Here is a 14,346-nt window from a genome sequence, read left to right as displayed (position 1 = left end):
GTCGAGGTCAGCAAGGTCAGTGTGTGGCTCGGCCCAGGCTATCCTATCTGAGGTCTCCTGAAGGGACAGCTGCCACATTAAAGAAGGAGTGGCGTTCTGACTGGCGCCAACTGAGGTAGGGGCCCGCTGTCAGAGGCCATATGGGGGAGGGGCCCGCTGCGACATCTGGCTTGCCCCTTGCGACCCCTGGTGACCCCTAGGTGACATCCATGCGAGCGCTTGCCGTCAAGGTCAGCGTGTGGCACGGCCAAGGCTATCCTCCCCTGAGGCTCCTGAAGGGACAGCTGGCGCCTGAAGTAAGGAGTGGCCTTCTGACCGAAGTCACCTGAGGCAGGTGCCCGCCGTCAGAGGCCTTATGGGGCAGGGGCTAAAGGGACATTTTAAGTCCAGCCAGAAGGCAGAAGGTTTGGTCTGTGCTGTCCTGGGGCAGGACTTCCTCCTTAGTAGGGCTGCCACCTGGCTGTGTTTTTTTGAACCACCTCGTCTGTACGTTTAATTCCAGGCTGGTAAAAATATTGAGAAAAGCTGTGAAATTCAGGTTCTAAGAAAGGAGGCAACCCCAATCTTATACACACTGCGCTGACACTTACAAAGGGTATTCCTGGTGCAGCAGGGAAATGTGCCCCCTGGAGACATCTTGCAGTCACTATGTGGACAAGCAAGAGCTCTGGAGCTCTCAGCTGATCACAGCAAGATGGAGTGCTTTCAGATGTTATTTGGAGTGAAAAAAAGAGCTGTGAGAAAGCTGTGTGATATTGTGAGAAAAGTCAATTAAAGAAGAACTAGTGGTAATGAAGCATTTGTAATTGAAAGGTTTCCTAATGTGTTTGAATCCATGAAAAGTGTAAAATGAAAGGTTTCCTATAAGAAATGTAAGTGTAGAAGTAAAAAGTGTAAGGAACTTCGCGTTCCCTGACCGGGAATTGAACCCGGGCCGTGGTGGTGAGAGCGCCGAATCCTAACCACTACACCACCAGGGAGCAGGCACAGGTTGTCCACCACCACCCAATATAGAAACAAGAACTGGTCAGCAGGCTACTCAGGATCCCATTTCCTATTACAGGAAAATTAAAGCAGACATGCAAGGACACACCATTTTCAGGCACAGCATGAAGAAAGAAATTGACTGCACCTCAAATGCACTCACAACTCTTCACACTTTACAGCTCTCCAAGACCTAGCACACCCTCATAAGACATCCCATCCTTCAGCAGTAATAGCACTTACACACTTAACTAGCAGGAAAATTCAGAAGTACAATTAAAGGGACGATCAGTGCTTCTTCTCAGAGCCCCGATAGGAGGGCAGCTCTTAGCTTTCCCAGGTCAACGCAGGCATCTCCAGCTCTACATGTGCAGGCTTTTACTTAAGGTGCTGGGACCTGCACTCCTCTTTTACAATGCTGTGTATAGAACTACGAGTCCCACAATGCAGTGTAACACATGACCTGCTGTCGATAGTCATGGAAGAACCTCGGAACTAGAAAAGCTCTGATGAGATTAGTGGGTGGGCACGTCCGGGTCACTGCTTGTTTTCCTTTCTCAGTGTGTCTGTAAATTATACAACTTTACACTTTATCTAAAGATAAAAGGTTTCACCTTCCTATAAAACAATTCCTCCTTCAGAGTGTGCCCCAACATTTCATTTACTTAGTGTGAGAAAACAAAATAGCTTAAATGCATTTTTTTTATCATGCAGTACTTTCCTTTTTATCTCATGAAAAATCCTTGATTCCACCTTTCCTTTTTCAAGGAAGTAGGCAGGAAGTTTAAATGAAAAGGGAGAAATGGTTGTGAAAAAGAGTCTTAGGTCCAAATTGTGGGTGCTAGATTTTGAAAGGTACTTGATGGCATGAATAAATGTTTCGATTTGGAGGAGGTGTGTGGATGAAAGAAAAATGGGCGTACTCTGTAGTATGAGTGTGAGATTGTAAACGGTATTTGAAGTAAATATTGATTGCTGGTGCTCTGAAAATGTAGGTTTAAGCCTTTAAAAGAAGAGGCAGTTTCCCAGTTGGGGAATTGAACCCCAGTCTCCCAGGTCCCAGGCATGGACACTCTCCACTATACTAAGTAGGAAGAGATATTTTTGTGCGTGCTGAGCAGCTCCTTCTTCTGTCCAACCCGCCCTCTCTGTGCCAAGCGTCTGAGTTTTTCCATTTCTCACTTCCTTCCCACCCACACGGGGGGCAGAGCTGGCTTAAGGATGCTGCAACTGTTGCACTCGCACTGCTCGCTCACATGCACGGGGGCACCCACCTCAGGGGGGGGGGGGCGCTCTGCTTAGTCTCAACTTAACATTTAATACAACCTGCTGCAGAGTTCCTTCCCTTTACAGATTTCAGGCAACAATCAAAATGGCAACACAACTCTTCTCATTAATCTTCCTGCCAGAGAGAGCTCAGATTTTTGCCTGCTAGCAGCAGGGCCGGCTGTAGCCCTGGTGGCTGGAAGACAGTCTTTTTTGGCACCCCCCAACCCCCTTCACTCCATCACCACCTACTCGGATTCACTCACTGCCACCCGCCAAATGTGCCCCTCATCTATCCATAGCCCCTCTCACATAGATTAGATTTGTTTTAAAGAGCTGGATAGCTGCTTGACTATCCAGACAGCTGTCCACATTAGATATGGTTCTGTTCTTTGCGTCAGGCACATGAACCCTCTACGCTATTTTATATCTAGTCAAAGCTGCCTCTGGACAAAACCACAAACTCTCTCCCTAGCAGGAACGGTAATCACAAGAGGTATCTTGGCATTTTATTTGCTTTCTGTAGTTTGGACACACAAGGAACTTTCCAGCATGAGCTTTTAAATCGCAAGTTTCGTAAGTTATTGCTAAACACAGCGCCCCCCGAGGTCAGCAACTCCAATCCTGGTCAGCACCCGGTGCGGCCGCACTGCTCGCACCTCCCTAAACCCGGCCCTGAGTGGCAGTTTTGCATCGCCATGAAATTGTCATGCCGTTGAGGTCAGTGTGTGATGTGGCCAAGGCTATCCTATTTGAGGACTCCGGGAGAGACAGCTGCTCCCTTAATGAAGGAGTGGCCTTCTGACTGAAGTCACCTGAGGCAGGGGCCCACTGTCAGAGGCCTTATGGGGCAGGGACCCGCTGCAACTCCTGGCTTGCCCCATGCAACCCCTGGAGAACCCTAAATGACATCCATGTAAGTGCCTACTGTCGAGGTCAGCAAGGTCAGTGTGTGGCTCGGCCCAGGCTATCCTATCTGAGGTCTCCTGAAGGGACAGCTGCCACATTAAAGAAGGAGTGGCGTTCTGACTGGCGCCAACTGAGGTAGGGGCCCGCTGTCAGAGGCCATATGGGGGAGGGGCCCGCTGCGACATCTGGCTTGCCCCTTGCGACCCCTGGTGACCCCTAGGTGACATCCATGCGAGCGCTTGCCGTCAAGGTCAGCGTGTGGCACGGCCAAGGCTATCCTCCCCTGAGGCTCCTGAAGGGACAGCTGGCGCCTGAAGTAAGGAGTGGCCTTCTGACCGAAGTCACCTGAGGCAGGTGCCCGCCGTCAGAGGCCTTATGGGGCAGGGGCTAAAGGGACATTTTAAGTCCAGCCAGAAGGCAGAAGGTTTGGTCTGTGCTGTCCTGGGGCAGGACTTCCTCCTTAGTAGGGCTGCCACCTGGCTGTGTTTTTTTGAACCACCTCGTCTGTACGTTTAATTCCAGGCTGGTAAAAATATTGAGAAAAGCTGTGAAATTCAGGTTCTAAGAAAGGAGGCAACCCCAATCTTATACACACTGCGCTGACACTTACAAAGGGTATTCCTGGTGCAGCAGGGAAATGTGCCCCCTGGAGACATCTTGCAGTCACTATGTGGACAAGCAAGAGCTCTGGAGCTCTCAGCTGATCACAGCAAGATGGAGTGCTTTCAGATGTTATTTGGAGTGAAAAAAAGAGCTGTGAGAAAGCTGTGTGATATTGTGAGAAAAGTCAATTAAAGAAGAACTAGTGGTAATGAAGCATTTGTAATTGAAAGGTTTCCTAATGTGTTTGAATCCATGAAAAGTGTAAAATGAAAGGTTTCCTATAAGAAATGTAAGTGTAGAAGTAAAAAGTGTAAGGAACTTCGCGTTCCCTGACCGGGAATTGAACCCGGGCCGTGGCGGTGAGAGCGCCGAATCCTAACCACTACACCACCAGGGAGCAGGCACAGGTTGTCCACCACCACCCAATATAGAAACAAGAACTGGTCAGCAGGCTACTCAGGATCCCATTTCCTATTACAGGAAAATTAAAGCAGACATGCAAGGACACACCATTTTCAGGCACAGCATGAAGAAAGAAATTGACTGCACCTCAAATGCACTCACAACTCTTCACACTTTACAGCTCTCCAAGACCTAGCACACCCTCATAAGACATCCCATCCTTCAGCAGTAATAGCACTTACACACTTAACTAGCAGGAAAATTCAGAAGTACAATTAAAGGGACGATCAGTGCTTCTTCTCAGAGCCCCGATAGGAGGGCAGCTCTTAGCTTTCCCAGGTCAACGCAGGCATCTCCAGCTCTACATGTGCAGGCTTTTACTTAAGGTGCTGGGACCTGCACTCCTCTTTTACAATGCTGTGTATAGAACTACGAGTCCCACAATGCAGTGTAACACATGACCTGCTGTCGATAGTCATGGAAGAACCTCGGAACTAGAAAAGCTCTGATGAGATTAGTGGGTGGGCACGTCCGGGTCACTGCTTGTTTTCCTTTCTCAGTGTGTCTGTAAATTATACAACTTTACACTTTATCTAAAGATAAAAGGTTTCACCTTCCTATAAAACAATTCCTCCTTCAGAGTGTGCCCCAACATTTCATTTACTTAGTGTGAGAAAACAAAATAGCTTAAATGCATTTTTTTTATCATGCAGTACTTTCCTTTTTATCTCATGAAAAATCCTTGATTCCACCTTTCCTTTTTCAAGGAAGTAGGCAGGAAGTTTAAATGAAAAGGGAGAAATGGTTGTGAAAAAGAGTCTTAGGTCCAAATTGTGGGTGCTAGATTTTGAAAGGTACTTGATGGCATGAATAAATGTTTCGATTTGGAGGAGGTGTGTGGATGAAAGAAAAATGGGCGTACTCTGTAGTATGAGTGTGAGATTGTAAACGGTATTTGAAGTAAATATTGATTGCTGGTGCTCTGAAAATGTAGGTTTAAGCCTTTAAAAGAAGAGGCAGTTTCCCAGTTGGGGAATTGAACCCCAGTCTCCCAGGTCCCAGGCATGGACACTCTCCACTATACTAAGTAGGAAGAGATATTTTTGTGCGTGCTGAGCAGCTCCTTCTTCTGTCCAACCCGCCCTCTCTGTGCCAAGCGTCTGAGTTTTTCCATTTCTCACTTCCTTCCCACCCACACGGGGGGCAGAGCTGGCTTAAGGATGCTGCAACTGTTGCACTCGCACTGCTCGCTCACATGCACGGGGGCACCCACCTCAGGGGGGGGGGGGGCGCTCTGCTTAGTCTCAACTTAACATTTAATACAACCTGCTGCAGAGTTCCTTCCCTTTACAGATTTCAGGCAACAATCAAAATGGCAACACAACTCTTCTCATTAATCTTCCTGCCAGAGAGAGCTCAGATTTTTGCCTGCTAGCAGCAGGGCCGGCTGTAGCCCTGGTGGCTGGAAGACAGTCTTTTTTGGCACCCCCCAACCCCCTTCACTCCATCACCACCTACTCGGATTCACTCACTGCCACCCGCCAAATGTGCCCCTCATCTATCCATAGCCCCTCTCACATAGATTAGATTTGTTTTAAAGAGCTGGATAGCTGCTTGACTATCCAGACAGCTCTCCACATTAGATATGGTTCTGTTCTTTGCGTCAGGCACATGAACCCTCTACGCTATTTTATATCTAGTCAAAGCTGCCTCTGGACAAAACCACCAACTCTCTCCCTAGCAGGAACGGTAATCACAAGAGGTATCTTGGCATTTTATTTGCTTTCTGTAGTTTGGACACACAAGGAACTTTCCAGCATGAGCTTTTAAATCGCAAGTTTCGTAAGTTATTGCTAAACACAGCGCCCCCCGAGGTCAGCAACTCCAATCCTGGTCAGCACCCGGTGCGGCCGCACTGCTCGCACCTCCCTAAACCCGGCCCTGAGTGGCAGTTTTGCATCGCCATGAAATTGTCATGCCGTTGAGGTCAGTGTGTGACGTGGCCAAGGCTATCCTATTTGAGGACTCCGGGAGAGACAGCTGCTCCCTTAATGAAGGAGTGGCCTTCTGACTGAAGTCACCTGAGGCAGGGGCCCACTGTCAGAGGCCTTATGGGGCAGGGACCCGCTGCAACTCCTGGCTTGCCCCATGCAACCCCTGCAGAACCCTAAATGACATCCATGTAAGTGCCTACTGTCGAGGTCAGCAAGGTCAGTGTGTGGCTCGGCCCAGGCTATCCTATCTGAGGTCTCCTGAAGGGACAGCTGCCACCTTAAAGAAGGAGTGGCGTTCTGACTGGCGCCAACTGAGGTAGGGGCCCGCTGTCAGAGGCCATATGGGGGAGGGGCCCGCTGCGACATCTGGCTTGCCCCTTGCGACCCCTGGTGACCCCTAGGTGACATCCATGCGAGCGCTTGCCGTGAAGGTTAGCGTGTGGCGCGGCCAAGGCTATCCTCCCCTGAGGCTCCTGAAGGGACAGCTGGCGCCTGAAGTAAGGAGTGGCCTTCTGACCGAAGTCACCTAAGGCAGGTGCCCGCCGTCAGAGGCCTTATGGGGCAGGGGCTAAAGGGACATTTTAAGTCCAGCCAGAAGGCAGAAGGTTTGGTCTGTGCTGTCCTGGGGCAGGACTTCCTCCTTAGTAGGGCTGCCACCTGGCTGTGTTTTTTGAACTACCTCGTCTGTACGTTTAATTCCAGGCTGGTAAAAATATTGAGAAAAGCTGTGAAATTCAGGTTCTAAGAAAGGAGGCAACCCCAATCTTATACACACTGCGCTGACACTTACAAAGGGTATTCCTGGTGCAGCAGGGAAATGTGACCCCTGGAGACATCTTGCAGTCACTATGTGGACAAGCAAGAGCTCTGGAGCTCTGGAGCTCTCAGCTGATCACAGCAAGATGGAGTGCTTTCAGATGTTATTTGGAGTGAAAAAAAGAGCTGTGAGAAAGCTGTGTGATATTGTGAGAAAAGTCAATTAAAGAAGAACTAGTGGTAATGAAGCATTTGTAATTGAAAGGTTTCCTAATGTGTTTGAATCCATGAAAAGTGTAAAATGAAAGGTTTCCTATAAGAAATGTAAGTGTAGAAGTAAAAAGTGTAAGGAACTTCGCGTTCCCTGACCGGGAATCGAACCCGGGCCGCGGCGGTGAGAGCGCCGAATCCTAACCACTAGACCACCAGGGAGCAGGCACAGGTCGTCCACCACCACCCAATATAGAAACAAGAACTGGTCAGCAGGCTACTCAGGATCCCATTTCCTATTACAGGAAAATTAAAGCAGACATGCAAGGACACACCATTTTCAGGCACAGCATGAAGAAAGAAATTGACTGCACCTCAAATGCACTCACAACTCTTCACACTTTACAGCTCTCCAAGACCTAGCACACCCTCATAAGACATCCCATCCTTCAGCAGTAATAGCACTTACACACTTAACTAGCAGGAAAATTCAGAAGTACAATTAAAGGGACGATCAGTGCTTCTTCTCAGAGCCCCGATAGGAGGGCAGCTCTTAGCTTTCCCAGGTCAACGCAGGCATCTCCAGCTCTACATGTGCAGGCTTTTACTTAAGGTGCTGGGACCTGCACTCCTCTTTTACAATGCTGTGTATAGAACTACGAGTCCCACAATGCAGTGTAACACATGACCTGCTGTCGATAGTCATGGAAGAACCTCGGAACTAGAAAAGCTCTGATGAGATTAGTGGGTGGGCACGTCCGGGTCACTGCTTGTTTTCCTTTCTCAGTGTGTCTGTAAATTATACAACTTTACACTTTATCTAAAGATAAAAGGTTTCACCTTCCTCTAAAACAATTCCTCCTTCAGAGTGTGCCCCAACATTTCATTTACTTAGTGTGAGAAAACAAAATAGCTTAAATGCATTTTTTTTATCATGCAGTACTTTCCTTTTTATCTCATGAAAAATCCTTGATTCCACCTTTCCTTTTTCAAGGAAGTAGGCAGGAAGTTTAAATGAAAAGGGAGAAATGGTTGTGAAAAAGAGTCTTAGGTCCAAATTGTGGGTGCTAGATTTTGAAAGGTACTTGATGGCATGAATAAATGTTTCGATTTGGAGGAGGTGTGTGGATGAAAGAAAAATGGGCGTACTCTGTAGTATGAGTGTGAGATTGTAAACGGTATTTGAAGTAAATATTGATTGCTGGTGCTCTGAAAATGTAGGTTTAAGCCTTTAAAAGAAGAGGCAGTTTCCCAGTTGGGGAATTGAACCCCAGGCTCCCAGGTCCCAGGCAGGGACACTCTCCACTATACTAAGTAGGAAGAGATATTTTTGTGCGTGCTGAGCAGCTCCTTCTTCTGTCCAACCCGCCGTCTCTGTGCCAAGCGTCTGAGTTTTTCCATTTCTCACTTCCTTCCCACCCACACGGGGGGGCAGAGCTGGCTTAAGGATGCTGCAACTGTTGCACTCGCACTGCTCGCTCACATGCACGGGGGCACCCACCTCAGGGGGGGGGGGGGGGGGGGGCGCTCTGCTTAGTCTCAACTTAACATTTAATACAACCTGCTGCAGAGTTCCTTCCCTTTACAGATTTCAGGCAACAATCAAAATGGCAACACAACTCTTCTCATTAATCTTCCTGCCAGAGAGAGCTCAGATTTTTGCCTGCTAGCAGCAGGGCCGGCTGTAGCCCTGGTGGCTGGAAGACAGTCTTTTTTGGCACCCCCCAACCCCCTTCACTCCATCACCACCTACTCGGATTCACTCACTGCCACCCGCCAAATGTGCCCCTCATCTATCCATAGCCCCTCTCACATAGATTAGATTTGTTTTAAAGAGCTGGATAGCTGCTTGACTATCCAGACAGCTCTCCACATTAGATATGGTTCTGTTCTTTGCGTCAGGCACATGAACCCTCTACGCTATTTTATATCTAGTCAAAGCTGCCTCTGGACAAAACCACCAACTCTCTCCCTAGCAGGAACGGTAATCACAAGAGGTATCTTGGCATTTTATTTGCTTTCTGTAGTTTGGACACACAAGGAACTTTCCAGCATGAGCTTTTAAATCGCAAGTTTCGTAAGTTATTGCTAAACACAGCGCCCCCCGAGGTCAGCAACTCCAATCCTGGTCAGCACCCGGTGCGGCCGCACTGCTCGCACCTCCCTAAACCCGGCCCTGAGTGGCAGTTTTGCATCGCCATGAAATTGTCATGCCGTTGAGGTCAGTGTGTGACGTGGCCAAGGCTATCCTATTTGAGGACTCCGGGAGAGACAGCTGCTCCCTTAATGAAGGAGTGGCCTTCTGACTGAAGTCACCTGAGGCAGGGGCCCACTGTCAGAGGCCTTATGGGGCAGGGACCCGCTGCAACTCCTGGCTTGCCCCATGCAACCCCTGGAGAACCCTAAATGACATCCATGTAAGTGCCTACTGTCGAGGTCAGCAAGGTCAGTGTGTGGCTCGGCCCAGGCTATCCTATCTGAGGTCTCCTGAAGGGACAGCTGCCACCTTAAAGAAGGAGTGGCGTTCTGACTGGCGCCAACTGAGGAAGGGGCCCGCTGTCAGAGGCCATATGGGGGAGGGGCCCGCTGCGACATCTGGCTTGCCCCTTGCGACCCCTGGTGACCCCTAGGTGACATCCATGCGAGCGCTTGCCGTCAAGGTCAGCGTGTGGCCCGGCCAAGGCTATCCTCCCCTGAGGCTCCTGAAGGGACAGCTGGCGCCTGAAGTAAGGAGTGGCCTTCTGACCGAAGTCACCTGAGGCAGGTGCCCGCCGTCAGAGGCCTTATGGGGCAGGGGCTAAAGGGACATTTTAAGTCCAGCCAGAAGGCAGAAGGTTTGGTCTGTGCTGTCCTGGGGCAGGACTTCCTCCTTAGTAGGGCTGCCACCTGGCTGTGTTTTTTGAACTACCTCGTCTGTACGTTTAATTCCAGGCTGGTAAAAATATTGAGAAAAGCTGTGAAATTCAGGTTCTAAGAAAGGAGGCAACCCCAATCTTATACACACTGCGCTGACACTTACAAAGGGTATTCCTGGTGCAGCAGGGAAATGTGCCCCCTGGAGACATCTTGCAGTCACTATGTGGACAAGCAAGAGCTCTGGAGCTCTCAGCTGATCACAGCAAGATGGAGTGCTTTCAGATGTTATTTGGAGTGAAAAAAAGAGCTGTGAGAAAGCTGTGTGATATTGTGAGAAAAGTCAATTAAAGAAGAACTAGTGGTAATGAAGCATTTGTAATTGAAAGGTTTCCTAATGTGTTTGAATCCATGAAAAGTGTAAAATGAAAGGTTTCCTATAAGAAATGTAAGTGTAGAAGTAAAAAGTGTAAGGAACTTCGAGTTCCCTGACCGGGAATCGAACCCGGGCCGCGGCGGTGAGAGCGCCGAATCCTAACCACTAGACCACCAGGGAGCAGGCACAGGTCATCCACCACCACCCAATATAGAAACAAGAACTGGTCAGCAGGCTACTCAGGATCCCATTTCCTATTACAGGAAAATTAAAGCAGACATGCAAGGACACACCATTTTCAGGCACAGCATGAAGAAAGAAATTGACTGCACCTCAAATGCACTCACAACTCTTCACACTTTACAGCTCTCCAAGACCTAGCACACCCTCATAAGACATCCCATCCTTCAGCAGTAATAGCACTTACACACTTAACTAGCAGGAAAATTCAGAAGTACAATTAAAGGGACGATCAGTGCTTCTTCTCAGAGCCCCGATAGGAGGGCAGCTCTTAGCTTTCCCAGGTCAACGCAGGCATCTCCAGCTCTACATGTGCAGGCTTTTACTTAAGGTGCTGGGACCTGCACTCCTCTTTTACAATGCTGTGTATAGAACTACGAGTGCCACAATGCAGTGTAACACATGACCTGCTGTCGATAGTCATGGAAGAACCTCGGAACTAGAAAAGCTCTGATGAGATTAGTGGGTGGGCACGTCCGGGTCACTGCTTGTTTTCCTTTCTCAGTGTGTCTGTAAATTATACAACTTTACACTTTATCTAAAGATAAAAGGTTTCACCTTCCTCTAAAACAATTCCTCCTTCAGAGTGTGCCCCAACATTTCATTTACTTAGTGTGAGAAAACAAAATAGCTTAAATGCATTTTTTTTATCATGCAGTACTTTCCTTTTTATCTCATGAAAAATCCTTGATTCCACCTTTCCTTTTTCAAGGAAGTAGGCAGGAAGTTTAAATGAAAAGGGAGAAATGGTTGTGAAAAAGAGTCTTAGGTCCAAATTGTGGGTGCTAGATTTTGAAAGGTACTTGATGGCATGAATAAATGTTTCGATTTGGAGGAGGTGTGTGGATGAAAGAAAAATGGGCGTACTCTGTAGTATGAGTGTGAGATTGTAAACGGTATTTGAAGTAAATATTGATTGCTGGTGCTCTGAAAATGTAGGTTTAACCCTTTAAAAGAAGAGGCAGTTTCCCAGTTGGGGAATTGAACCCAAGTCTCCCAGGTCCCAGGCAGGGACACTCTCCACTATACTAAGTAGGAAGAGATATTTTTGTGCGTGCTGAGCAGCTCCTTCTTCTGTCCAACCCGCCCTCTCTGTGCCAAGCGTCTGAGTTTTTCCATTTCTCACTTCCTTCCCAGCCACACGGGGGGGCAGAGCTGGCTTAAGGATGCTGCAACTGTTGCACTCGCACTGCTCGCTCACATGCACGGGGGCACCCACCTCAGGGGGGGGGCGCTCTGCTTAGTCTCAACTTAACATTTAATACAACCTGCTGCAGAGTTCCTTCCCTTTACAGATTTCAGGCAACAATCAAAATGGCAACACAACTCTTCTCATTAATCTTCCTGCCAGAGAGAGCTCAGATTTTTGCCTGCTAGCAGCAGGGCCGGCTGTAGCCCTGGTGGCTGGAAGACAGTCTTTTTTGGCACCCCCCAACCCCCTTCACTCCATCACCACCTACTCGGATTCACTCACTGCCACCCGCCAAATGTGCCCCTCATCTATCCATAGCCCCTCTCACATAGATTAGATTTGTTTTAAAGAGCTGGATAGCTGCTTGACTATCCAGACAGCTCTCCACATTAGATATGGTTCTGTTCTTTGCGTCAGGCACATGAACCCTCTACGCTATTTTATATCTAGTCAAAGCTGCCTCTGGACAAAACCACCAACTCTCTCCCTAGCAGGAACGGTAATCACAAGAGGTATCTTGGCATTTTATTTGCTTTCTGTAGTTTGGACACACAAGGAACTTTCCAGCATGAGCTTTTAAATCGCAAGTTTCGTAAGTTATTGCTAAACACAGCGCCCCCCGAGGTCAGCAACTCCAATCCTGGTCAGCACCCGGTGCGGCCGCACTGCTCGCACATCCCTAAACACGGCCCTGAGTGGCAGTTTTGCATCGCCATGAAATTGTCATGCCGTTGAGGTCAGTGTGTGACGTGGCCAAGGCTATCCTATTTGAGGACTCCGGGAGAGACAGCTGCTCCCTTAATGAAGGAGTGGCCTTCTGACTGAAGTCACCTGAGGCAGGGGCCCACTGTCAGAGGCCTTATGGGGCAGGGACCCGCTGCAACTCCTGGCTTGCCCCATGCAACCCCTGGAGAACCCTAAATGACATCCATGTAAGTGCCTACTGTCGAGGTCAGCAAGGTCAGTGTGTGGCTCGCCCAGGCTATCCTATCTGAGGTCTCCTGAAGGGACAGCTGCCACCTTAAAGAAGGAGTGGCGTTCTGACTGGCGCCAACTGAGGTAGGGGCCCGCTGTCAGAGGCCATATGGGGGAGGGGCCCGCTGCGACATCTGGCTTGCCCCTTGCGACCCCTGGTGACCCCTAGGTGACATCCATGCGAGCGCTTGCCGTGAAGGTTAGCGTGTGGCGCGGCCAAGGCTATCCTCCCCTGAGGCTCCTGAAGGGACAGCTGGCGCCTGAAGTAAGGAGTGGCCTTCTGACCGAAGTCACCTGAGGCAGGTGCCCGCCGTCAGAGGCCTTATGGGGCAGGGGCTAAAGGGACATTTTAAGTCCAGCCAGAAGGCAGAAGGTTTGGTCTGTGCTGTCCTGGGGCAGGACTTCCTCCTTAGTAGGGCTGCCACCTGGCTGTGTTTTTTGAACCACCTCGTCTGTACGTTTAATTCCAGGCTGGTAAAAATATTGAGAAAAGCTGTGAAATTCAGGTTCTAAGAAAGGAGGCAACCCCAATCTTATACACACTGCGCTGACACTTACAAAGGGTATTCCTGGTGCAGCAGGGAAATGTGCCCCCTGGAGACATCTTGCAGTCACTATGTGGACAAGCAAGAGCTCTGGAGCTCTCAGCTGATCACAGCAAGATGGAGTGCTTTCAGATGTTATTTGGAGTGAAAAAAAGAGCTGTGAGAAAGCTGTGTGATATTGTGAGAAAAGTCAATTAAAGAAGAACTAGTGGTAATGAAGCATTTGTAATTGAAAGGTTTCCTAATGTGTTTGAATCCATGAAAAGTGTAAAATGAAAGGTTTCCTATAAGAAATGTAAGTGTAGAAGTAAAAAGTGTAAGGAACTTCGAGTTCCCTGACCGGGAATCGAACCCGGGCCGCGGCGGTGAGAGCGCCGAATCCTAACCACTAGACCACCAGGGAGCAGGCACAGGTCGTCCACCACCACCCAATATAGAAACAAGAACTGGTCAGCAGGCTACTCAGGATCCCATTTCCTATTACAGGAAAATTAAAGCAGACATGCAAGGACACACCATTTTCAGGCACAGCATGAAGAAAGAAATTGACTGCACCTCAAATGCACTCACAACTCTTCACACTTTACAGCTCTCCAAGACCTAGCACACCCTCATAAGACATCCCATCCTTCAGCAGTAATAGCACTTACACACTTAACTAGCAGGAAAATTCAGAAGTACAATTAAAGGGACGATCAGTGCTTCTTCTCAGAGCCCCGATAGGAGGGCAGCTCTTAGCTTTCCCAGGTCAACGCAGGCATCTCCAGCTCTACATGTGCAGGCTTTTACTTAAGGTGCTGGGACCTGCACTCCTCTTTTACAATGCTGTGTATAGAACTACGAGTCCCACAATGCAGTGTAACACATGACCTGCTGTCGATAGTCATGGAAGAACCTCGGAACTAGAAAAGCTCTGATGAGATTAGTGGGTGGGCACATCCGGGTCACTGCTTGTTTTCCTTTCTCAGTGTGTCTGTAAATTATACAACTTCACACTTTATCTAAAGATAAAAGGTTTCACCTTCCTATAAAACAATTCCT

At 48.7% G+C, this 14,346-nt stretch overlaps 4 non-coding genes across 4 annotated transcripts; all 4 read right to left on the bottom strand.

Annotated features, from left to right (window-relative positions):
- Positions 1 to 4,087: 4,087 nt before the first annotated feature.
- On the bottom strand, positions 4,088 to 4,159 carry TRNAE-CUC (transfer RNA glutamic acid (anticodon CUC)). Its single transcript has one exon. It is a non-coding gene; the product is annotated as a tRNA-Glu (tRNA).
- Positions 4,160 to 7,274: 3,115 nt separating this feature from the next.
- Positions 7,275 to 7,346, bottom strand: TRNAE-CUC (transfer RNA glutamic acid (anticodon CUC)). Its single transcript has one exon. It is a non-coding gene; the product is annotated as a tRNA-Glu (tRNA).
- A 3,115-nt stretch (positions 7,347 to 10,461) lies between these two features.
- Positions 10,462 to 10,533, bottom strand: TRNAE-CUC (transfer RNA glutamic acid (anticodon CUC)). The gene has a single exon. It is a non-coding gene; the product is annotated as a tRNA-Glu (tRNA).
- A 3,103-nt stretch (positions 10,534 to 13,636) lies between these two features.
- Positions 13,637 to 13,708, bottom strand: TRNAE-CUC (transfer RNA glutamic acid (anticodon CUC)). Its single transcript has one exon. It is a non-coding gene; the product is annotated as a tRNA-Glu (tRNA).
- Between the last annotated feature and the right edge of the window lie 638 nt (positions 13,709 to 14,346).

Source organism: Pleurodeles waltl, unplaced genomic scaffold (assembly GCF_031143425.1).
Source record: "Pleurodeles waltl isolate 20211129_DDA unplaced genomic scaffold, aPleWal1.hap1.20221129 scaffold_86, whole genome shotgun sequence".
NCBI lineage: Eukaryota > Metazoa > Chordata > Amphibia > Caudata > Salamandridae > Pleurodeles > Pleurodeles waltl.
The sequence above is the reverse complement of the archived record's forward strand: the minus strand, read 5'-3'. Positions and strand labels throughout refer to the sequence as shown.